Source organism: Oncorhynchus gorbuscha, linkage group LG20, assembly GCF_021184085.1.
Source record: "Oncorhynchus gorbuscha isolate QuinsamMale2020 ecotype Even-year linkage group LG20, OgorEven_v1.0, whole genome shotgun sequence".
Taxonomy (NCBI): Eukaryota; Metazoa; Chordata; class Actinopteri; order Salmoniformes; family Salmonidae; genus Oncorhynchus; species Oncorhynchus gorbuscha.
In genome coordinates, this window is record NC_060192.1 from 43,215,284 (window position 1) to 43,242,537 (window position 27,254).

The 27,254-nt window shown below is 47.1% G+C and overlaps 1 pseudogene; it reads right to left on the bottom strand.

Annotated features, from left to right (window-relative positions):
• The window catches only part of LOC124006921, a 97,106-nt pseudogene that overhangs the window by 37,567 nt on the left and 32,285 nt on the right, over window positions 1-27,254 (bottom strand).

Genomic DNA, 27,254 nt, shown 5'->3' on the forward strand with positions numbered 1-27,254 from the left:
GTAGAGAGGAGAGATGAGTCAGGGTGTTACAGATCACCTGGGGACAGGTAGAGAGGAGAGATGAGTCAGGGTGTTACAGATCACCTGGGGACAGGGAGAGAGGAGAGATGAGTCAGGGTGTTACAGATCACCTGGGGACAGGTAGAGAGGAGAGATGAGTCAGGGTGTTACAGATCACCTGGGGACAGGTAGAGAGGAGAGATGAGTCAGGGTGTTACAGATCACCTGGGGACAGGTAGAGAGGAGAGATGAGTCAGGGTGTTACAGATCACCTGGGGACAGGTAGAGAGGAGAGATGAGTCAGGGTGTTACAGATCACCTGGGGACAGGTAGAGAGGAGAGATGAGTCAGGGTGTTACAGATCACCTGGGGACAGGTAGAGAGGAGAGATGAGTCAGGGTGTTACAGATCACCTGGGGACAGGTAGAGAGGAGAGATGAGTCAGGGTGTTACAGATCACCTGGGGACAGGTAGAGAGGAGAGATGAGTCAGGGTGTTACAGATCACCTGGGGACAGGGAGAGAGGAGAGATGAGTCAGGGTGTTACAGATCACCTGGGGACAGGTAGAGAGGAGAGATGAGTCAGGGTGTTACAGATCACCTGGGGACAGGGAGAGAGGAGAGATGAGTCAGGGTGTTACAGATCACCTGGGGACAGGTAGAGAGGAGAGATGAGTCAGGGTGTTACAGATCACCTGGGGACAGGTAGAGAGGAGAGGATTAGAATCAGGGTGTTGTCCAGATCACTGGGGACATGTTAGATTTGTTTTGGAGACCTTGACAGGGTGTTCTGATCACCTGGGGACAGGGTGTATCCCAAGATGAGTCAGGGTGTTATTCAGATCACCTGGGGTCTGTGGTAGAGAGGAAGATGAGTCAGGGTGTTACAGATCACCTGGGGACAGTGTGTATTCTAGGTCTACTCTGGGTGTATTCAGGTCACCTGGGGACAGGTATTCTAGGAGATGACTCTGTGTGTTTCAGGTCACCTGGGGACAGGTGTATCCCAGGTCTACTCTGTGTGTATTCCAGGTCTACTCTGTGTGTATTCTAGGTCTACTCTGTGTGTCTGTGTGTATCCCAAGTCTACTCTAGTGTGTATCCCAAGTCTACTCTGTGTGTATTCTAGGTCTACTCTGTGTGTCTGTGTGTATCCCAAGGTCTACTCTGTGTGTATCCCAAGTCTACTCTGTGTGTATTCTAGGTCTACTCTGTGTGTATCCCAGGTCTACTCTGTGTGTATTCTAGGTATACTCTGTGTGTATCCCAGGTCAACTCTGTGTGTATCCCAGGTCAACTCTGTGTGTATCCCAGGTCTACTCTGTGTGTATTCTAGGTCTACTCTGTGTGTCTGTGTGTATCCCAGGTCAACTCTGTGTGTATCCCAGGTCAACTCTGTGTGTATCCCAGGTCAACTCTGTGTGTATCCCAGGTGTCTGTGTGTATCCCAGGTCAACTCTGTGTGTATCCCAGGTCAACTCTGTGTGTATCCCAGGTCTTCTCTGTGTGTATCCCAGGTCAACTCTTGTAGTTAGCAGACACATTTGCTGTGACTCAATCCCAGAAAGCGCGTCAGACTTCCCTTTTCCCTTCGCTCGGCTTGTTCACACTGACAGCTCGCTAGCTAATATCCATGTGATTCGTCATAGTAGCAGGCGATCAGGAGGCATCAGAACTCTGAACGGTCAGACAGACCCAAACATGCGAAGGGAGAAGTGATCGGTTGAAACAAGTGAACGGAGAAATCGACCTTCTCTCTATCCAATCAGAGCAGTCGGCCCGACCTTCTCTCTATCCAATCAGAGCAGCTCGCTAGCTAATATCCATGTGATTCGTCGACCTTCTCTCTATCCAATCAGAGGCAGTCATCCAACTCTGAGCACCTTCTCTCTACCCAAACATGAGCAGTCGGCCCGACCTTCGGTTAAACAATCAGAGCAGGCCCGAATCCAATCGACCTTCTCTCTATCCAATCAGAGCAGTCGGCCCGACCTTCTCTCTATCCAATCAGAGCAGTCGGCCCGACCTTCTCTATCAGTACCTTCTCTCCAATCAGAGCAGTCGGCCCGACCTTCTCTCTATCCAATCAGAGCAGTCGGCCCGACCTTCTCTCTATCCAATCAGAGCAGTCGGCCCGACCTTCTCTCTATCCAATCAGAGCAGTCGGCCCGACCTTCTCTCTATCCAATCAGAGCAGTCGGCCCGACCTTCTCTCTATCCAATCAGAGCAGTCGGCCCGACCTTCTCTCTATCCAATCAGAGCAGTCGGCCCGACCTTCTCTCTATCCAATCAGAGCAGTCGGCCCGACCTTCTCTCTACCAATCAGAGCAGTCTTCTCTATCCAATCAGAGCAGTCGGCCCGACCTTCTCTCTATCCAATCAGAGCAGTCTGCCCGAACTTCTCTCTATCCAATCAGAGCAGTCTGCCCGACCTTCTCTCTATCCAATCAGAGCAGTCGGCCCGACCTTCTCTCTATCCAATCAGAGCAGTCTGCCCGACCTTCTCTCTATCCAATCAGAGCAGTCGGCCCGATCCTTCTCTCTATCCAATCAGAGCAGTCGGCCCGACCAATTCTCTCTATCCAATCAGAGCAGTCGGCCCGACCTTCTCTCTATCCAATCAGAGCAGTCGGCCCGACCTTCTCTCTATCCAATCAGAGCCTTCTCTCTATCCAATCAGAGCAGTCGGCCCGACCTTCTCTCTATCCAATCAGAGCAGTCGGCCCGACCTTCTCTCTATCCAATCAGAGCAGTCGGCCCGACCTTCTCTCTATCCAATCAGAGCAGTCGGCCCGACCTTCTCTCTATCCAATCAGAGCAGTCGGCCCGACCTTCTCTCTATCCAATCAGAGCAGTCGGCCCGACCTTCTCTCTATCCAATCAGAGCAGTCGGCCCGACCTTCTCTCTATCCAATCAGAGCAGTCGGCCCGACCTTCTCTCTATCCAATCAGAGCAGTCGGCCCGACCTTCTCTCTATCCAATCAGAGCAGTCGGCCAATCGACCTTCTCTCTATCCAATCAGAGCAGTCTATCCAATCAGAGCAGTCGGCCCGACCTTCTCTCTATCCAATCAGAGCAGTCTGCCCGACCTTCTCTCTATCCAATCAGAGCAGTCTGCCCGAACTTCTCTCTATCCAATCAGAGCAGTCTGCCCGACATTCTCTTTAAAGCCTAGTCAGAAGAGGGTTTGTTTTTTAGACCACGGAGCACATGACAGATTGTTCTTTAGACCACGGAGCACATGACAGATTGTTCTTTAGACCACGGAGCACATGACAGATTGTTCTTTAGACCACGGAGCACATGACAGATTGTTCTTTAGACCACGGAGCACATGACAGATTGTTTTTTAGACCACGGAGCACATGACAGATTGTTCTTTAGACCACGGAGCACATGACAGATTGTTCTTTAGACCACGGAGCACATGACGGATTGTTCTTTAGACCACGGAGCACATGACGGATTGTTCTTTAGACCACGGAGCACATGACGGATTGTTCTTTAGACCACGGAGCACATGACAGATTGTTCTTTAGACCACAGAGCACATGACAGATTGTTCTTTAGACCACAGAGCACATGACAGATTGTTCTTTAGACCACGGAGCACATGACAGATTGTTCTTTAGACCACGGAGCACATGACAGATTGTTCTTTAGACCACGGAGCACATGACAGATTGTTCTTTAGACCACGGAGCACATGACAGATTGTTCTTTAGACCACGGAGCACATGACAGATTGTTCTTTAGACCACGGAGCACATGACAGATTGTTCTTTAGACCACGGAGCACATGACAGATTGTTCTTTAGACCACGGAGCACATGACGGATTACGTGTTGGCAGCTGAAAAATACTTTAATTTTTAAAATCCATCGCAGATCGGACTTGCAAGAGGCTGCCTATCACCGTCTGATGACACTGAATGTTGTGCTTCGGAAACAGGATTTAATGTTCTGGATCACAGACACCAATAACTTCAGAGACAAAGAACAATCAAGATGTGCCAAGGGTTGTGTGTGTGTGTGTGTGTGTGTGTGTGTGTGTGTGTGTGTGTGTGTGTGTGTGTGTGTGTGTGTGTGTGTGTGTGTGTGTGTGTGTGTGTGTGTGTGTGTGTGTGTGTGTGTGTGTGTGTGTGTGTGTGTGTGTGTGTGTGTGTGTGTGTGTGTGTGTGTGTGTGTACCTTGATCTGTGCCTTCTGGCAGGGTTCAGAGCAGACAGACTGTATAATGGTGGAGGCGTTAGCCCACATCTCTTCGTCGTCCATCCTCAGTCCTCCCTGGTCCCAGCTCCCCACATGGATATAACTGTACTGCTCCCCACCTCCACCGCCACCATCACCGCCACCGCCCAGACGCTTAAAGTTCATGATCTCATACCTAAAACACACACATTCCACAAGGGTCAATAATAACAATCACTAGATCATCAAAACAGCACTTCCAATAAAACCCCCTTTCTTTCTTTCTTTCTTTCTTTCTTTCTTTCTTTCTTTATTTCGCCCCTAAAAAAATGTCTCAGCTGGTCAAACAGAAGAGTCTGTCCACACACACACACACACACACACACACACACACACACACACACACACACACACACACACACACACACACACACACACACACACACACACACACACACACACAAAAACACACACACACACAAAAACACACACACACACAAAAACACAAACACACACAAAAACACACACAAAAACACACACACACACACACTCACGCACACGCACACTCACGCACACTCACACACACACACTCACACACTCACACTCTCACACACCTGCCCGGTGAGTCTCCGTTCTGGTCAAAATGGATAGTTTCTCCAGAGACTCCAGTGAAGTTGGTCCTCATCAGGAACTCCAGCAGCTTACGACCGTCGATAGGCCGCATGGCATCACAAAGACCCTGGTAACCATGACAGAACAGAGAGAGGTGTTAATACAGACCCTGGTAACCAGGACAGAACAGACCCTGGTAACCAGGACAGAACAGAGAGAGGTGTTACCACAGACCCTGGTAACCAGGACAGAACAGACCCTGGTAACCAGGACAGAACAGACCCTGGTAACCATGACAGAACAGAGAGAGGTGTTACCACAGACCCTGGTAACCATGACAGAACAGAGAGAGGTGTTACCACAGACCCTGGTAACCAGGACAGAACAGACCCTGGTAACCAGGACAGAACAGACCCTGGTAACCAGGACAGAACAGACCTTGGTAACCAGGACAGAACAGAGAGAGGTGTTACCACAGACCCTGGTAACCAGGACAGAACAGACCCTGGTAACCAGGACAGAACAGAGAGAGGTGTTACCACAGACCCTGGTAACCAGGACAGAACAGACCCTGGTAACCAGGACACAACAGACCCTGGTAACCAGGACAGAACAGAGAGAGGTGTTACCACAGACCCTGGTAACCAGGACAGAACAGAGAGAGGTGTTACCACAGACCCTGGTAACCATGACAGAACAGACCCTGGTAACCAGGACAGAACAGAGAGAGGTGTTAACACAGACCCTGGTAACCAGGACAGAACAGACCCTGGTAACCAGGACAGAACAGAGAGAGGTGTTACCACAGACCCTGGTAACCAGGACACAACAGACCCTGGTAACCAGGACAGAACAGAGAGAGGTGTTACCACAGACCCTGGTAACCAGGACAGAACAGAGAGAGGTGTTACCACAGACCCTGGTAACCATGACAGAACAGAGAGAGGTGTTACCACAGACCCTGGTAACCAGGACAGAACAGAGAGAGGTGTTACCACAGACCCTGGTAACCAGGACAGAACAGAGAGAAGTGTTAACACAGACCCTGGTAACCAGGACAGAACAGACCCTGGTAACCAGGACAGAACAGACCCTGGTAACCAGGACAGAACAGACCCTGGTAACCAGGACAGAACAGAGAGAGGTGTTAACACAGACCCTGGTAACCAGGACAGAACAGACCCTGGTAACCAGGACAGAACAGACCCTGGTAACCAGGACAGAACAGAGAGAGGTGTTAACACAGACCCTGGTAACCAGGACAGAACAGACCCTGGTAACCAGGACAGAACAGACCCTGGTAACCAGGACAGAACAGAGAGAGGTGTTAACACAGACCCTGGTAACCAGGACAGAACAGACCCTGGTAACCAGGAAAGAACAGAGAGAGGTGTTACCACAGACCCTGGTAACCAGGACAGAACAGACCCTGGTAACCAGGACAGAACAGAGAGAGGTGTTAACACAGACCCTGGTAACCAGGACAGAACAGACCCTGGTAACCAGGACAGAACAGACCCTGGTAACCAGGACACAACAGAGAGAGGTGTTAACACAGACCCTGGTAACCAGGACAGAACAGACCCTGGTAACCAGGACAGAACAGAGAGAGGTGTTACCACAGACCCTGGTAACCAGGACAGAACAGATAGAGGTGTTAACACAGACCCTGGTAACCAGGACAGAACAGACCCTGGTAACCAGGACAGAACAGAGAGAGGTGTTAACACAGACCCTGGTAACCAGGACAGAACAGACCCTGGTAACCAGGACAGAACAGAGAGAGGTGTTACCACAGACCCTGGTAACCAGGACAGAACAGAGAGAGGTGTTACCACAGACCCTGGTAACCAGGACAGAACAGAGAGAGGTGTTACCACAGACCCTGGTAACCAGGACAGAACAGGACAGAACAGACCCTGGTAACCAGGACAGAACAGAGAGAGGTGTTAACACAGACCCTGGTAACCAGGACAGAACAGACCCTGGTAACCAGGACAGAACAGAGAGAGGTGTTACCACAGACCCTGGTAACCAGGACAGAACAGAGAGAGGTGTTACCACAGACCCTGGTAACCAGGACAGAACAGAGAGAGGTGTTACCACAGACCCTGGTAACCAGGACAGAACAGAGAGAGGTGTAACCACAGACCCTGGTAACCAGGACAGAACAGATAGAGGTGTTAACACAACACAGACCCTGGTAACCAGGACAGAACAGACCCTGGTAACCAGGACAGAACAGACCCTGGTAACCAGGACAGAACAGAGAGAGGTGTTACCACAGACCCTGGTAACCAGGACAGAACAGAGAGAGGTGTTAACACAGACCCTGGTAACCAGGACAGAACAGACCCTGGTAACCAGGACAGAACAGACCCTGGTAACCAGGACAGAACAGAGAGAGGTGTTAACACAGACCCTGGTAACCAGGACAGAACAGAGAGAGGTGTTACCACAGACCCTGGTAAACAGGACAGAACAGACCCTGGTAACCAGGACAGAACAGACCCTGGTAACCAGGACAGAACAGAGAGAGGTGTTACCACAGACCCTGGTAACCAGGACAGAACAGAGAGAGGTGTTACCACAGACCCTGGTAACCAGGACAGAACAGACCCTGGTAACCAGGACAGAACAGACCCTGGTAACCAGGACAGAACAGAGAGAGGTGTTAACACAGACCCTGGTAACCAGGACAGAACAGACCCTGGTAACCAGGACAGAACAGACCCTGGTAACCAGGACAGAACAGACCCTGGTAACCAGGACAGAACAGACCCTGGTAACCAGGACAGAACAGAGAGAGGTGTTAACACAGACCCTGGTAACCAGGACAGAACAGACCCTGGTAACCAGGACAGAACAGACCCTGGTAACCAGGACAGAACAGAGAGAGGTGTTAACACAGACCCTGGTAACCAGGACAGAACAGACCCTGGTAACCAGGACAGAACAGAGAGAGGTGTTTCCACAGACCCTGGTAACCAGGACACAACAGACCCTGGTAACCAGGACAGAACAGAGAGAGGTGTTAACACAGACCCTGGTAACCAGGACAGAACAGACCCTGGTAACCAGGACAGAACAGACCCTGGTAACCAGGACAGAACAGACCCTGGTAACCAGGACAGAACAGACCCTGGTAACCAGGACCCAGTAACAGGACAGAACAGAGAGGTGTTAACACAGACCCTGGTAACCAGGACAGAACAGACCCTGGTAACCAGGACAGAACAGACCCTGGTAACCAGGACAGAACAGAGAGAGGTGTTAACACAGACCCTGGTAACCAGGACAGAACAGACCCTGGTAACCAGGACAGAACAGAGAGAGGTGTTTCCACAGACCCTGGTAACCAGGACACAACAGACCCTGGTAACCAGGACAGAACAGAGAGAGGTGACACAGACCCTGGTAACCAGGACAGAACAGGTGTTAACACAGACCCTGGTAACCAGGACAGAACAGACCCTGGTAACCAGGACAGAACAGACCCTGGTAACCAGGACAGAACAGACCCTGGTAACCAGGACAGAACAGTTAACACAGACCCTGGTAACCAGGAACAGACCCTGGTAACCAGGACAGAACAGACCCTGGTAACCAGGACAGAACAGACCCTGGTAACCAGAACAGACCCTGGTAACCAGGACAGAACAGAGAGAGGTGTTAACACAACACAGACCCTGGTAACCAGGACAGAACAGACCCTGGTAAGCAGGACAGAACAGACCCTGGTAACCAGGACAGAACAGACCCTGGTAACCAGGACAGAACAGAGAGAGGTGTTAACACAACACAGACCCTGGTAACCAGGACAGAACAGACCCTGGTAACCAGGACAGAACAGACCCTGGTAACCAGGACAGAACAGAGAGAGGTGTTACAACAGACCCTGGTAACCAGGACAGAACAGATAGAGGTGTTACCACAGACCCTGGTAACCAGGACAGAACAGAGAGAGGTGTTACCACAGACCCTGGTAACCAGGACAGAACAGACCCTGGTAACCAGGACAGAACAGACCCTGGTAACCAGGACAGAACAGAGAGAGGTGTTAACACAGACCCTGGTAACCAGGACAGAACAGACCCTGGTAACCAGGGCAGAACAGAGAGAGGTGTTACCACAGACCCTGGTAACCAGGACAGAACAGACCCTGGTAACCAGGACAGAACAGACCCTGGTAACCAGGACAGAACAGACCCTGGTAACCAGGACAGAACAGACCCTGGTAACCATGACAGAACAGAGAGAGGTGTTACCACAGACCCTGGTAACCGGAAACACATTAACCAGAGTCAAAACACAGGCATGTACACACTATCATGTGCCAACGCTGACAGGTCCACCCACTTGGTATCCTGGGCAGACTGTCTGCTGCATAGTGTGTAGTCCATAAGCCATGGAGTAGATGGCGTTGATGACAAAACCCATCTTAGTGTCCTGGGCATACTGCTGCCGGAGAGACTCTCTACCTGCAGAGGGAACGGGGTACAGTACAGGCAAACTGCATCTACACACAGCTAGAGTCAAACCAGTTTCAGCACATCTACACACAACTAGAGTCAAACCAGTTTCAGCACATCTACACACAACTAGAGTCAAACCAGGTCCAGTTTCAGCACATCTACACACAACTAGAGTTAAACCAGTTTCAGCACATCTACACAACTAGAGTCAAACCAGTTTCAGCACATCTACACACAACTAGAGTCAAACCAGTTTCAGCACATCTACACACAACTAGAGTCAAACCAGTTTCAGCACATCTACACACAACTAGAGTCAAACCAGGTTCAGCACATCTACACACAACTAGAGTCAAACCAGGTTCAGTTTCAGCACATCTATACACAACTGGAGTAAAACCAGTCTCAGTTTCAGCACATCTACACACAACTAGAGTCAAACCAGTTTCAGTTTCAGCACATCTACACACAGCTAGAGTTAAACCAGTTTCAGCACATCTACACACAACTAGAGTCAAACCAGTTTCAGTTCATCTACACACAGCTAGAGTCAAACCAGGTTCAGTTTCAGCACATCTATACACAACTGGAGTCAAACCAGTTTCAGTTTCAGCACATCTACACGTAACTAGAGTCAACCCAGTTTCAGCACATCTACACACAACTAGAGTCAAACCAGTTTCAGCACATCTACACACAACTAGAGTCAAACCAGTTTCAGCACACCTGCCTGTGTAGCCTACTCACTATTGCAGGTACGGTTGTACTTGGTGTTCTCCTGTGCGTGTCCCTTTAGTCTACATTGGAACCGGTGCTGCCAGAACTCAGTGAACCAGGGGTTCCTGGTGTTGTCATCTGGTTGCAGAGCCAAGTAGTAGTCGTCGAACCAGGGGATGTAGGCTGACTTCAGCTTTATAGTTATTCCCCCCGCAGCCTCTTGCTGATATCCATCTGTCACATCATACCGGTCAGCCCAGCCATCACTGGAGGAGGGAGATGGAGAGAGAGGGGAGAGGGGAGGGAGAGAGAGAGGGAGAGGGGAGGGAGGGGGAGAGGGGTGGGGTGGGAGAGAGAGAGGGAGAGGGGAGAGGGGAGGGAGAGGGGAGGGGAGGGGAGAGGGGTGGGGTGGGAGAGAGAGAGGGAGAGGGGAGGGGGAGAGAGAAAGACGGGGTGGAGAGAGAGAGGAGAGAGAGAGAGAGGGAGAGGGGAGGGAGGGGGAGAGAGAAAGACGGGGTGGAGAGAGAGAGGAGAGAGAGAGAGAGGAGAGAGAGAGGAGAGAGAGAGAGAGGGGAGGGAGAGAGAGGGTATATGTCTTGTTGCTAAGAGAGTAATAATAGAACAGTGTGGACCGTATGACCTGTACGATCACATTCACTTGTTGTATACAGTATAACACCGTCAAAAATACAGCTGCAAGCAACAACGCCACCATCAGAAAAAATGGAACCATTGCCCTTGTTGACCACGCTTGCCAAATATCAGAACTCAAAATCAAACTGATCATGATCAATATAATAAGCTTTTGATGTATTTTGGATCTTTTTTCAATGACGTTGACTTCTTTTAAATGCATTATTCTACAGAACCGCTAGACCGATCAGCACCAGATTGGGTCTATAGCATCTATAGATACACATGCTTCCAAGACTCTAGCAGAAACACTATGGCCGCTATGAGCCTATGAGTTTGCGTTAACGATTGTTCCTGTCCAACACACGTCTAAACCAAACTGTACTATACAGGTTAGCTAGACACATATCCCTGATCAAACAGATCACGATACTGTATATAAACATGTGCCCGTTGTAGCGCCACCGTGTGGTCGATCTGAATGTGCCCAGATGTGTTAAGTCTTGACAGTGTTTGGAAGATGTGTACCAAGTTTTGTTACAAATAGCCATGTCAGAGTTCTATGCATTTATTGTGCCAGACCACATGAAAATGTATTGATCAGTAGCGGCCATATTGTTTGAGAATCCTGGGAAATAAAACATCATTTGTGAGAGCTTGGTCCATAGAGAACAAGTATACAATTTTGTGTAGGTCAGTCATTTGATGCCAGAGTAGAGGCGTTTGAAGTGTTTTTCACAAAATGTTCAATCAGTTGTTACAGTGCTACCATGTGGTCAATTAACAGGGCACCTCTTGACCCTGTATCACCATGCAAGGGTCAACCTCCTGGGCTAGGGATCATCTACTAGGTTCCTTTACCACCATGCAAGGGTCCAACCTCCTGGGCTAGGGATCATCTACTAGGTTCCTTTACCACCATGCAAAGGTCAACCTCCTGGGCTAGGGATCATCTACTAGGTTCCTTTACCACCATGCAAGGGTCAACCTCCTGGGCTAGGGATCATCTACTAGGTTCCTTTACCACCATGCAAGGGTCAACCTCCTGGGCTAGGGTTCCTTTACCACCATGCAAGGGTCAACCTCCTGGGCTAGGGATCATCTACTAGGTTCCTTTACCACCATGCAAGGGTCCAACCTCCTGGGCTAGGGATCATCTACTAGGTTCCTTACCACCATGCAAGCTCAGTTGGTAGGGATCATCTACTAGGTTTTTACCACCATGCAAGGGTCCAACCTCCTGGGCTAGGGATCATCTACTAGGACCACCCAGGGTCAACCTCCATAGGGAATGTATGCACACATGACTGTAGGGATCATCTACTAGGTTCCTTTGGATAAAAGCGTCTGCTAAATGGTCATAGGGATCATATATATATATATCTACTAGGTTCCTTTACCACCATGCAAGGGTCAACCTCCTGGGCTAGGGATCATCTACTAGGTTCCTTTACCACCATGCAAGGGTCCAACCTCCTGGGCTAGGGATCATCTACTAGGTTCCTTTACCACCATGCAAGGGTCCAACCTCCTGGGCTAGGGATCATCTACTAGGTTCTACACCTGCATTGCTTGATGTTTGGGGTTTTAGGCTGGATTTTTGTACAGCACTTTGAGATATCAGCTGATGTAAGAAGGGCTATATAAATACATTTGATTTGATTTGCCACCATGCAAGGGTTCAACCTCCTAGGGTCATCTACTAGGTTATTTTACCTTACTTTAGAAAATGTTAAAAATTAAGAGAAAAACCCTTGAATGAGTAGCTGCTCTAAAGTTTTGACCGGTAGTGTCCACATTATCCTGTTGTCTAGTCTTTACCTCTACCTACATTATATTACCTACCCTACTACCAACACTGCTGTTACTGTCTATTATCTATCCTGTTGTCTAGTCTTTACCTCTACCTACATTATATTACCTACCCTACTACCAACACTGCTGTTACTGTCTATTATCTATCCTGTTGTCTAGTCTTTACCTCTACCTACATTATATTACCTACCCTACTACCAACACTGCTGTTACTGTCTATTATCTATCCTGTTGTCTAGTCTTTACCTCTACCTACATGTACATATTACCTACCCTACTACCAACACTGCTGTTACTGTCTATTATCTATCCTGTTGTCTAGTCTTTACCTCTACCTACATTATATTACCTACCCTACTACCAACACTGCTGTTACTGTCTATTATCTATCCTGTTGTCTAGTCTTTACCTTACCTACTACTGCTGTTACTGTCTATTATCTATCCTGTTGTCTAGTCTTTACCTCTACCTACATTATATTACCTACCCTACTACCAACACTGCTGTTACTGTCTATTATCTATCCTGTTGTCTAGTCTTTACCTCTACCTACATTATATTACCTACCCTACTACCAACACTGCTGTTACTGTCTATTATCTATCCTGTTGTCTAGTCTTTACCTCTACCTACATTATATTACCTACCCTACTACCAACACTGCTGTTACTGTCTATTATCTATCCTGTTGTCTAGTCTTTACCCTACCTACATTATATTACATACCCTACTACCAACACTGCTGTTACTGTCTATTATCTATCCTGTTGTCTAGTCTTTACCTCTACCTACATTATATTACCTACCCTACTACCAACACTGCTGTTACTGTCTATTATCTATCCTGTTGTCTAGTCTTTACCTCTACCTACATTATATTACCTACCCTACTACCAACACTGCTGTTACTGTCTATTATCTATCCTGTTGTCTAGTCTTTACCTCTACCTACATTATATTACCTACCCTACTACCAACACTGCTGTTACTGTCTATTATCTATCCTGTTGTCTAGTCTTTACCTCTACCTACATGTACATATTACCTACCCTACTACCAACACTGCTGTTACTGTCTATTATCTATCCTGTTGTCTAGTCTTTACCTCTACCTACATTATATTACCTACCCTACTACCAACACTGCTGTTACTGTCTATTATCTATCCTGTTGTCTAGTCTTTAGTCCCCTACCTACATTATATTACCTACCCTACTACCAACACTGCTGTTACTGTCTATTATCTATCCTGTTGTCTAGTCTTTACCCCTACCTACATTATATTACCTACCCTACTACCAACACTGCTGTTACTGTCTATTATCTATCCTGTTGTCTAGTCTTTACCTCTACCTACATTATATTACCTACCCTACTACCAACACTGCTGTTACTGTCTATTATCTATCCTGTTGTCTAGTCTTTACCTCTACCTACATGTACATATTACCTACCCTACTACCAACACTGCTGTTACTGTCTATTATCTATCCTGTTGTCTAGTCTTTACCTACTCTACCTACATTATATTACCTACCCTACTACCAACACTGCTGTTACTGTCTATTATCTATCCTGTTGTCTAGTCTTTACCTCTACCTACATGTACATATTACCTACCCTACTACCAACACTGCTGTTACTGTCTATTATCTATCCTGTTGTCTAGTCTTTACCTCTACCTACAGTCCTCTACCTACATTATATTACCTACCCTACTACCAACACTGCTGTTACTGTCTATTATCTATCCTGTTGTCTAGTCTTTACCTCTACCTACATTATATTACCTACCCTACTACCAACACTGCTGTTACTGTCTATTATCTATCCTGTTGTCTAGTCTTTACCTCTACCTACATTATATTACCTACCCTACTACCAACACTGCTGTTACTGTCTATTATCTATCCTGTTGTCTAGTCTTTACCTCTACCTACATTATATTACCTACCCTACTACCAACACTGCTGTTACTGTCTATTATCTATCCTGTTGTCTAGTCTTTACCTCTACCTACATTATATTACCTACCCTACTACCAACACTGCTGTTACTGTCTATTATCTATCCTGTTGTCTAGTCTTTACCTCTACCTACATTATATTACCTACCCTACTACCAACACTGCTGTTACTGTCTATTATCTATCCTGTTGTCTAGTCTTTACCCTACCTACATTATATTACCTACCCTACTACCAACACTGCTGTTACTGTCTATTATCTATCCTGTTGTCTAGTCTTTACCTCTACCTACCATTATATTACCTACCCTACTACCAACACTGCTGTTACTGTCTATTATCTATCCTGTTGTCTAGTCTTTACCTCTACCTACATGTACATATTACCTACCCTACTACCAACACTGCTGTTACTGTCTATTATCTATCCTGTTGTCTAGTCTTTACCTCTACCTACATTATATTACCTACCCTACTACCAACACTGCTGTTACTGTCTATTATCTATCCTGTTGTCTAGTCTTTACCCCTACCTACATTATATTACCTACCCTACTACCAACACTGCTGTTACTGTCTATTATCTATCCTGTTGTCTAGTCTTTACCCCTACCTACATTATATTACCTACCCTACTACCAACACTGCTGTTACTGTCTATTATCTATCCTGTTGTCTAGTCTTTACCTCTACCTACATTATATTACCTACCCTACTACCAACACTGCTGTTACTGTCTATTATCTATCCTGTTGTCTAGTCTTTACCTCTACCTACATGTACATATTACCTACCCTACTACCAACACTGCTGTTACTGTCTATTATCTATCCTGTTGTCTAGTCTTTACCTCTACCTACATGTACATATTACCTACCCTACTACCAACACTGCTGTTACTGTCTATTATCTATCCTGTTGTCTAGTCTTTACCTCTACCTACATTATATTACCTACCCTACTACCAACACTGCTGTTACTGTCTATTATCTATCCTGTTGTCTAGTCTTTACCCCTACCTACATGTACATATTACCTACCCTACTACCAACACTGCTGTTACTGTCTATTATCTATCCTGTTGTCTAGTCTTTACCTCTACCTACATGCACATATTACCTACCCTACTACCAACACTGCTGTTACTGTCTATTATCTATCCTGTTGTCTAGTCTTTACCCCTACCTACATTATATTACCTACCCTACTACCAACACTGCTGTTACTGTCTATTATCTATCCTGTTGTCTAGTCTTTACCTCTACCTACATTATATTACCTACCCTACTACCAACACTGCTGTTACTGTCTATTATCTATCCTGTTGTCTAGTCTTTACCTCTACCTACATTATATTACCTACCCTACTACCAACACTGCTGTTACTGTCTATTATCTATCCTGTTGTCTAGTCTTTACCTCTACCTACATGTACATATTACCTACCCTACTACCAACACTGCTGTTACTGTCTATTATCTATCCTGTTGTCTAGTCTTTACCTCTACCTACATGTTATATTACCTACCCTACTACCAACACTGCTGTTACTGTCTATTATCTATCCTGTTGTCTAGTCTTTACCTCTACCTACATTATATTACCTACCCTACTACCAACACTGCTGTTACTGTCTATTATCTATCCTGTTGTCTAGTCTTTACCTCTACCTACATTATATTACCTACCCTACTACCAACACTGCTGTTACTGTCTATTATCTATCCTGTTGTCTAGTCTTTACCTCTACCTACATTATATTACCTACCCTACTACCAACACTGCTGTTACTGTCTATTATCTATCCTGTTGTCTAGTCTTTACCTCTACCTACATTATATTACCTACCCTACTACCAACACTGCTGTTACTGTCTATTATCTATCCTGTTGTCTAGTCTTTACCTCTACCTACATTATATTACCTACCCTACTACCAACACTGCTGTTACTGTCTATTATCTATCCTGTTGTCTAGTCTTTACCTCTACCTACATGTACATATTACCTACCCTACTACCAACACTGCTGTTACTGTCTATTATCTATCCTGTTGTCTAGTCTTTACCTCTACCTACATTATATTACCTACCCTACTACCAACACTGCTGTTACTGTCTATTATCTATCCTTTACCTCTACCTACATTATATTACCTACCCTACTACCAACACTGCTGTTACTGTCTATTATCTATCCTGTTGTCTAGTCTTTACCTCTACCTACATTATATTACCTACCCTACTACCAACACTGCTGTTACTGTCTATTATCTATCCTGTTGTCTAGTCTTTACCTCTACCTACATTATATTACCTACCCTACTACCAACACTGCTGTTACTGTCTATTATCTATCCTGTTGTCTAGTCTTTACCCCTACCTACATTATATTACCTACCCTACTACCAACACTGCTGTTACTGTCTATTATCTATCCTGTTGTCTAGTCTTTACCTCTACCTACATTATATTACCTACCCTACTACCAACACTGCTGTTACTGTCTATTATCTATCCTGTTGTCTAGTCTTTACCCCTACCTACATTATATTACCTACCCTACTACCAACACTGCTGTTACTGTCTATTATCTATCCTGTTGTCTAGTCTTTACCTCTACCTACATTATATTACCTACCCTACTACCAACACTGCTGTTACTGTCTATTATCTATCCTGTTGTCTAGTCTTTACCTCTACCTACATGTACATATTACCTACCCTACTACCAACACTGCTGTTACTGTCTATTATCTATCCTGTTGTCTAGTCTTTACCTCTACCTACATTATATTACCTACCCTACTACCAACACTGCTGTTACTGTCTATTATCTATCCTGTTGTCTAGTCTTTACCCCTACCTACATTATATTACCTACCCTACTACCAACACTGCTGTTACTGTCTATTATCTATCCTGTTGTCTAGTCTTTACCCCTACCTACATTATATTACCTACCCTACTACCAACACTGCTGTTACTGTCTATTATCTATCCTGTTGTCTAGTCTTTACCTCTACCTACATGTACATATTACCTACCCTACTACCAACACTGCTGTTACTGTCTATTATCTATCCTGTTGTCTAGTCTTTACCTCTACCTACATGTACATATTACCTACCCTACTACCAACACTGCTGTTACTGTCTATTATCTATCCTGTTGTCTAGTCTTTACCTCTACCTACATTATATTACCTACCCTACTACCAACACTGCTGTTACTGTCTATTATCTATCCTGTTGTCTAGTCTTTACCTCTACCTACATTATATTACCTACCCTACTACCAACACTGCTGTTACTGTCTATTATCTATCCTGTTGTCTAGTCTTTACCCCTACCTACATTATATTACCTACCCTACTACCAACACTGCTGTTACTGTCTATTATCTATCCTGTTGTCTAGTCTTTACCCCTACCTACATTATATTACCTACCCTACTACCAACACTGCTGTTACTGTCTATTATCTATCCTGTTGTCTAGTCTTTACCCCTACCTACATTATATTACCTACCCTACTACCAACACTGCTGTTACTGTCTATTATCTATCCTGTTGTCTAGTCTTTACCTCTACCTACATTATATTACCTACCCTACTACCAACACTGCTGTTACTGTCTATTATCTATCCTGTTGTCTAGTCTTTACCCCTACCTACATGTACATATTACCTACCCTACTACCAACACTGCTGTTACTGTCTATTATCTATCCTGTTGTCTAGTCTTTACCTCTACCTACATGTACATATTACCTACCCTACTACCAACACTGCTGTTACTGTCTATTATCTATCCTGTTGTCTAGTCTTTACCTCTACCTACATGCACATATTACCTACCCTACTACCAACACTGCTGTTACTGTCTATTATCTATCCTGTTTCCTAGTCTTTACCCCTACCTACATTATATTATCCTGTTGTCTAGTCTTTACCCTACTACCAACACTGCTGTTACTGTCTATTATCTATCCTGTTGTCTAGTCTTTACCTCTACCTACATTATATTACCTACCCTACTACCAACACTGCTGTTACTGTCTATTATCTATCCTGTTGTCTAGTCTTTACCTCTACCTACATTATATTACCTACCCTACTACCAACACTGCTGTTACTGTCTATTATCTATCCTGTTGTCTAGTCTTTACCCCTACCTACATTATATTACCTACCCTACTACCAACACTGCTGTTACTGTCTATTATCTATCCTGTTGTCTAGTCTTTACCTCTACCTACATTATATTACCTACCCTACTACCAACACTGCTGTTACTGTCTACATTATTATCTATCCTGTTGTTAGTCTATTATTATCCTGTTGTCTAGTCTCTACCTCTACCTACATGTACATTACCTACCCTACTACCAACACTGCTGTTACTGTCTATTATCTATCCTGTTGTCTAGTCTTTACCTCTACCTACATTATATTACCTACCCTACTACCAACACTGCTGTTACTGTCTATTATCTATCCTGTTGTCTAGTCTTTACCTCTACCTACATTATATTACCTACCCTACTACCAACACTGCTGTTACTGTCTATTATCTATCCTGTTGTCTAGTCTTTACCTCTACCTACATTATATTACCTACCCTACTACCAACACTGCTGTTACTGTCTATTATCTATCCTGATTGACTAGTCGTTACCTCTACCTACATGTCCACATTACCTCAACTACCTAAACTACCTAGTACCCCTGCACATACAATTGAAGTCAGAAGTTTACATACACTAAGTTGACTGTGCCTTTAAACAGTTTGGAAAACTCCAGAAAATGATGTCATGGCTTTAGAAGCTTCTGATAGGCTAATTGACATAATTTGAGTCAATTGGAGGTGTACCTGTGGATGTATTTCAAGGCCCACCTTCAAACCCAGTGCCTCTTTTCTTGACATCATGGGAAAATCAAAAGAAATCAGCCAATACCTCAGAAAAAAAATTGTAGACCTCCACAAGTCTGGTTCATCCTTGGGAGCAATTTCCAAATGCTTGAAGGTACCACGTTCATCTGTACAAACAATAGTACGCAAGTATAAATACCATGGGACCACACAGCCATCATACTGCTCAGGAAGGAGACGCATTCTGTCTCCTAGAGATGAACGTACTTTGGTGTGAAAAGTGCAAATCAATCACAGAACATCAGCAAAGGACCTTGTGAAGATGCTGGAGGAAACAGGTACAAAATTATCTATAACCACAGTAAAACGAGTCCTATATCAACATAACCTGAAAGGCCACTCAGCAAGGAAGAAGCCACTGCTCCAAAACCACCATAATAAAGCCAGACTATGGTTTGCAACTGCACATGGTGACACAGTACTTCTTGGAGAAATGTCCTCTGGTCTGATGAAGCACGGGGGTGGCAGCATCATTTGTGGGGGTGCTTTGCTGCAGGAGGGACTGGTGCACTTCACAAAATAGATGGCATCATGAGGATGGAAAATTAGGTGGATATATTGAAGCAACATCTCAAGACATCAGTCAGGAAGTTAAAGTTTGGTCACAAATGGGTCTTCCAAATGGACAATGACCCTAAGCTTACTTCCAAAGTTGTGGCAAAATGTCTTAAGGACAAAAAGGTCAAGATATTGGAGTGGCCATCACAAAGCCCTGACCTCAATCCTATAGAACATTTGTGGGCAGAACTGAAAAAGTGTATGCGAGCAAGGAGGCCTACAAACCTGACTCAGTTACACCAGCTCTGTCAGGAGGAATGGGCCAAAATTCACCCAACTTATTGTGGGAAGCTTGTGGAAGGCTACCCGAAGTGTTTGCCCCTACTGATTGAGTGTATGTAAACTTCTGACCCACTGGGAATGTGATGAAAGAAATAAGAGCTGAAATAAATAATTATCTACTATTATTCTGACATTTCACATCTTAAAATAAAATTGTGATCCTCACTGACCTAAAACAGGGAATTTTTTAATAGGATTAAATGTCAGGAATGATGAAAAACTGAGTTTAAAAGTATTTGGCTAAGGTGTTGGTAAACTTCCCGAATTCAACTGTAGACTAGGTACTGGTACTTCCTGTATATAGCCATGTTATTACTTGTTACTTCCTGTATATAGCCATGTTATTACCTGGTACTTCCTGAATGAGAGTCTAAACTTTGTTAATCCTGTCCCAAACGTTAATCTTTACCTCAACCACAGAATGAGAGTCTAAACTTTACGTTTTTAGTTTGGAGCAACTTTGAAATTTGACGTTTTTTAGAAAATTGATAATACCATAAGATCTTGTCACACACACACACACACACACACACACACACACACACACACACACACACACACACACACACACACACACACACACACACACACACACACACACACACACACACACACACACACACACACACACACACACACACACACACACACACACACACACACACACACACACACACACACACGTCTCTCTCCCTGTATCTTCCCAGCTTTATCCTTAGGTAACCCAGTAGCAGTGGTTGTGTACTCTATCAGTTATACAACTGGAGGAGTGGGTGGCCTCTGTTCTGTTCCCTGGGTGGAAGAGGAGAAAAGAGAGGAGGAGAAGAGAGAGGAGAGAGGAGAGAAGAGGAGGAGAGAGGAGAGAGGAGAGAGGAGAGAGGAGGAGAGAGGAGGAGAGTAGAGAAGCGGAGAGGATAAGAGGAGAGCGGAGGAGAGGAAAGAGAAGAGAGGAGGAGAGGAGAAAGGAGAGGAGAAAGGAGAGAAGAGAGGAGAGAAGAGAGGAGAGGAGAAAGGAGAGGATTTCAACTGCAGGTGTGGGTGGTCTCTGTTCGCTGGGTGGAAGAGGAGAAGAGAAGCTTTCATAACATTCATAAAGTAGATATAGAAGGATGGAGAGGGAGGGAAAGAGAGGGAGGAATGGAGAGGGAGGGAAGAGGAGAGGGGAGGGAGGGAAAGAGAGGGAGGAATGGAGAGGGAGGGAGAGGGAAGAGAGGGAGGAATGGAGAGGGAGGGAAAGAGAGGGAGGGGAAGGGAGGGAGAGGGAGGGGAAAGAGAGGGAGGAATGGGAGAGGGGAGAGGGGGAGGGAAAGAGAGGGAGGAATGGGAGGGAAAGAGAGGGAGAGGAAGGGGAGAGGGAGGATGGAGAGGGAGGGAAAGGAGGGAGGAATGGGAGGGAGGGAAAGAGAGGGGAAAGAGAGGGAGGAATGGAGAGGGAGGGAAAGAGAGGGAGGAATGGAGAGGGAGGGAGGGAGGGAGGAAGGGAGGGAGGGAGGGAGAGGGAAAGAGAGGGAGGAATGGAGAGGGAGGGAAAGAGAGGGAGGGAGAGGGAGGGAGAGAGAGGAGGGAGGGAATGGAGAGGGAGGAAAGAGAGGGAGGGAAAGAGAGGGAGGAATGGAGAGGGAGGGAATGGAGAGGGAGGAATGGAGAGAGGGGAGGGAATGGAGAGGGAGGGGGAGGAATGGAGAGGGAGGAAAGAGAGGGAGGGAAGGGAAAGAGAGGGAGGAATGGAGAGGGAGGGAAAGAGAGGGAGGAATGGAGAGAGGGGGAGGGAAAGAGAGGGAAAGGAGGAATGGAGAGGGAGGAAAGAGAGGGAGGGAATGGAGAGGGAGGGGAGGGAGGAATGAGAGGGAGGAGAGAGGGGAGGAGGGAAAGAGAGGGAGGGATGGAGAGGGAGGGAAAGAGAGGGAGGAATGGAGAGAGGGAGGGAGGAATGGAGAGGGAGGGAAAGAGAGGGAGGAATGGAGAGGGAGGGAAAGAGAGGGAGGGGGATGGAGAGGGAGAGAGGGAGGAATGGAGAGGGAGGGGAGGGAATGGAAGAGGGAGGGAAAGGAGGGAGGGAGGGAAGAGAGGGAGGAATGGAGAGGGAGGGGAGAGGGAGGAATGGAGAGGGAGGAGATGGAGAGGGAGGAATGGGAGAGGGAGAGGAAAGAGAGGGAGGAATGGAGAGGGAGAAAGGGAGGGAAAGAGAGGGAGGAATGGAGAGGGAGGGAAAGAGAGGGAGGAATGGAGAGGGAGGGGAAAGAGAGGGAGGAATGGAGAGGGAGGAATGAAAGAGGGAGGGAAAGAGGGAGGAATGGAGAGGGAGGGAAAGAGAGGGAGGGAGGAATGGAGGAGGAGAGGGAGGGAAAGAGAGAGGAAAGAGAGGGAGGAATGAAAGAGAGGGAGGGGAGGGAATGGAGAGGGAGGGAGGAATGGAGAGGGAGGAATGGAGAGGGAGGAATGGAGAGAGGGGAGGAATGGAGAGGGAGGGAAAGAAGAGGGAGGAATGGAGAGGGAGGAATGGGAGAGGGGGAGGAATGGAGAGGGAGGGAAAGAGAGGGAGGAAATGGAGAGGGAGGGAATGGAGAGAGGGAGGGAATGGAGAGGGAGGGAAAGAGAGGGAGGAATGGAGAGGGAGGGAAAGAGAGGGAGGAATGGAGAGAGGGAGGGAAAGAGAGGGAGGAATGGAGAGGGAGGGAAAGAGGGAGGAATGGAGAGGGAGGGAGAGGGAGGAATGGAGAGGGAGGGAAAGAAAGGGAGGAATGGAGAGGGAGGGAAAGAGAGGGAGGAATGGAGAGGGAGGAATGAAGATTGAGGGACTACGGGAGTGGAGAGAAAGAGAGAGAGGGATGGATGGAAAGCAAGGGATAGCTATGAAAAGAAGAGAGAGAGATGGGGAAGGAGAGCAGCAACACACACACAAATAAACACACACCCACACACCCTTCTCTCTCCCTGTATCTTCCCAGCTTTATCAGTATGAAACCTTAGGTAACCCAGTAGCAGTGGTTGTGTACTCTATCAGTTATACAACTGGAGGAGTGGGTGGCCTCTGTTCTGTTCCCTGGGTGGAAGAGGAGAAAAGAGAGGAGGAGAAGAGAAGAGGAGAGAGGAGAGAGGAGAGAAGTTAGGGAGGAATGGAGAGGGAGAAAAGAGAGGGAGGAGAGGAGAGAGAGGAGAGAGAGGGAGGAGAGAGAGAGGAGGAGGAGAGAGGAGGAGAGAGGAGAGTAGAGAGGAGGAGAGGAGTACTCTCCTCTGCTCTGATCCTCTCTCCTCGCTCTCTCTCTCCTCTCTCTCTCCTTTCCTCATCTCTTCTCTTATCTTATCTTCCATCCAAGGAACAGAACAGAGACCACCCACTCCTCCAGTTGGGGAAAGAAAAGAGGAGTAGAGGAGGAAAGAGTTGGAGAGGAGAAGAAAAGAGGCTTTCAACTGGAGGTGTAGTTGGTCTCTGTTCTGCTCCCTGGATGGGAGAGGAGAGTCTTTAATAACAGTCATACAGTAGAGATTGAACGATGTAGAAAGAGGGATAGATGGAGGGAAGGAGAGGGAGGACAGCAGAGAGAGACAGAGAGATGGAGGGAGCGCATCAGAGAGAGACAGAGAGATGGAGGGAGCGCATCAGAGAGAGAGAGATAGAGGGAGAGATGGAGGGAGCTCATCAGAGAGAGAGAGAGAGATGGAGGGAGCGCATCAGAGAGAGAGAGAGAGATGGAGGGAAGGAGAGGGAGAGATGGAGGGAGCGCATCAGAGAGAGAGAGAGAGAGATGGAGGGAAGGAGAGGGAGAGATGGAGGGAGCACATCAGAGAGAGAGAGAGAGATGGAGGGAAGGAGAGGGAGAGATGGACGAAAGGAGAGGGAGAGTTGGAGGGCTGGAGAGGGAGAGATGGAGGGATGGATAGGGAGAGATAGAGGGAAGGAGATGGAGAGATGGAGGGATGGATAGGGAGAGATGGAGTTAAGGAGAGGGAGAGATGAACGGATGCAGAGGGAGAGATGGAGAGATGGAGGGATGCAGAGGAAGAGATGGAGAGGGAGAGATGCAGGGATGGAGAGGAAGAGATGGAGGGATGGATAGGGAGAGATGGAGTTAAGGAGAGGGAGAGATGATCGGACGCAGAGGGAGAGATGGAGAGGGAGAGATGGAGGGAAGGAGAGGGAGAGATGGAGGGAGAGATGGAGAGATGGAGGGATGGAGGGATGGAGAGGGAGAGATGGAGGGAAGGAGAGGGAGAGATAGAGAGGGAGAGTTGGAGGGAAGGAGAGGGAGAGTTGGAGGGAAGGAGAGGGAGAGATGGAGAGGGAGAGATGGAGGGATGCAGAGGAAGAGATGGAGAGGGAGAGAGGGAGGGATGGAGATGGAGAGATGGAGGGAGTGAAGACACAGAGAGATAGAGGGATGGAAAGCAAGGGATGGCTATGAAAATGAGAAGAGGAGAAGAAAGGTTGAATCACTCCGGACTAGGGCTAGATAACCACTTTCTGACCTGGCAGGGCTAGATAATCACCTACTGACCTGGCAGGGCTAGATAACCACCTTCTGACCTGGCAGGGCTAGATAACCACCTACTGACCTGGCAGGGCTAGATAACCACCTTCTGACCTGGCAGGGCTACATAACCACCTACTGACCTGGCAGGGCTAGATAACCACCTACTGACCTGGCAGGGCTAGATAACCACCTACTGACCTGGCAGGGCTAGATAACCACCTACTGACCTGGCAGGGCTAGATAACCACCTACTGACCTGGCAGGGCTAGATAACCACCTACTGACCTGGCAGGGCTAGATAACCACCTACTGACCTGGCAGGGCTAGATAATCACCTTCTGACCTGGCAGGGCTAGATAACCACCTACTGACCTGGCAGGGCTAGATAACCACCTACTGACCTGGCAGGGCTAGATAACCACCTTCTGACCTGGCAGGGCTAGATAACCACCTACTGACCTGGCAGGGCTAGATAACCACCTACTGACCTGGCAGGGCTAGATAACCACCTACTGACCTGGCAGGGCTACATAACCTCCTACTGACCTGGCAGGGCTAGATAACCACCTACTGACCTGGCAGGGCTAGATAACCACCTTCTGACCTGGCAGGGCTACATAACCACCTACTGACCTGGCAGGGCTAGATAACCACCTACTGACCTGGCAGGGCTAGATAACCACCTACTGACCTGGCAGGGCTAGATAACCACCTACTGACCTGGCAGGGCTAGATAACCACCTACTGACCTGGCAGGGCTACATAACCACCTACTGACCTGGCAGGGCTAGATAACCACCTACTGACCTGGCAGGGCTAGATAACCACCTACTGACCTGGCAGGGCTACATAACCACCTACTGACCTGGCAGGGCTAGATAACCTCCTACTGACCTGGCAGGGCTAGATAACCACCTACTGACCTGGCAGGGCTAGATAACCACCTACTGACCTGGCAGGGCTAGATAACCACCTACTGACCTGGCAGGGCTAGATAACCACCTACTGACCTGGCAGGGCTAGATAACCTCCTACTGACCTGGCAGGGCTGGCAAACCAGTCTCCACCTTCCTGAGCAGTATGATGGCTGTGTGGTCCCATGGTGTTTATACTTGTGTACTATTGTTTGTACAGATGAACGTGGTACCTTCAGGCGTTTGGAAATTGCTCCCAAGGATGAACCAGACTTGTGGAGGTCTACAAAAAAATGTTCTGAGAACTTGGCTGATTTCTTTAGATTTTCCCGTGATGCCAAGCGAAGAGGCACTGAGTTTGAAGGTGGGCCTTGAAATACATCCACAGGTACACCTCCAATTGACTCAAATTATGTCAATTCGCCTAACAGAGGCGTCTAAAGCTATGACATCATTTTCTGTCATTTTCCAAACTGGTTAAAGGCACAGTCAACTTAGTGTATGTAAACTTCTGACCCACTGGAATTGTGATACAGTGAATTATAAGTGAAATGATCTGTCTGTAAACTATTTTTGGAAAAATAACTTGTGTCATGCACAAAGTAGATGTCCTAAACGACTTGCCAAAACTATAGTTTGTTAACAAGAAATGTGGAGTGGTTGAAAAAGGAGTTAATGACTCCAACCTAAGTGTATGTAAACTTCCGACTTCAACTGTACACATCCTCTATGTTATTCAATGTGTTTCTAGAGGCTAATAACGCTAAAGCCTAAATCAATGTTTCATCAAAACTTACAGTCGTGCTACAATTCCAAATCAAATAGCTAAATAATCATTGATATGGCCATCTTAAAACAATACCATAGGTTAACTGGTTTTAAACCCAGCGATGGGGCCATTATTTTTTTTATTTTTTTATTTTACCTTTATTTAACCAGGCAAGTCAGTTAAGAACACATTCTTATTTTCAATGACGGCCTAGGAACGGTGGGTTAACTGCCTGTTCAGGGGCAGAACGACATGTCAGCTCGGGGGTTTGAACTCGGGGGTTTGAACTCGCAACCTGCCGGTTACTAGTCCAACGCTCTAACCACTAGGCTACGCTGCCGCCCCTCCATTCTAACCACTAGGCTACGCTGCCGCCCCTCCACTCTAACCACTAGGCTACGCTGCCGCCCCTCCATTCTAACCACTAGGCTACGCTGCCGCCCCTCCACTCTAACCACTAGGCTACCTGCCACCCCTCCATTCTAACCACTAGGCTACGCTGCCGCCCCTCCACTCTAACCACTAGGCTACCTGCCGCCCCTCCACTCTAACCACTAGGCTACCTGCCGCCCCTCCACTCTAACCACTAGGCTACCTGCCGCCCCTCCACTCTAACCACTAGGCTACCTGCCGCCCCTCCACTCTAACCACTAGGCTACGCTGCCGCCCCACCATTCTAACCACTAGGCTACGCTGCCGCCCCTCCATTCTAACCACTAGGCTACCTGCCGCCCCTCCACTCTAACCACTAGGCTACGCTGCCGCCCCTCCATTCTAACCACTAGGCTACGCTGCCGCCTCTACACTCTAACCCCTAGGCTACCTGCCGCCCATTAGGAGGTACTAAATGAAGATAATAACAAACACCAACATAGTGTCTCAGAAGGGCGTTGGGCCACCAACTCCCTTAATAATGTA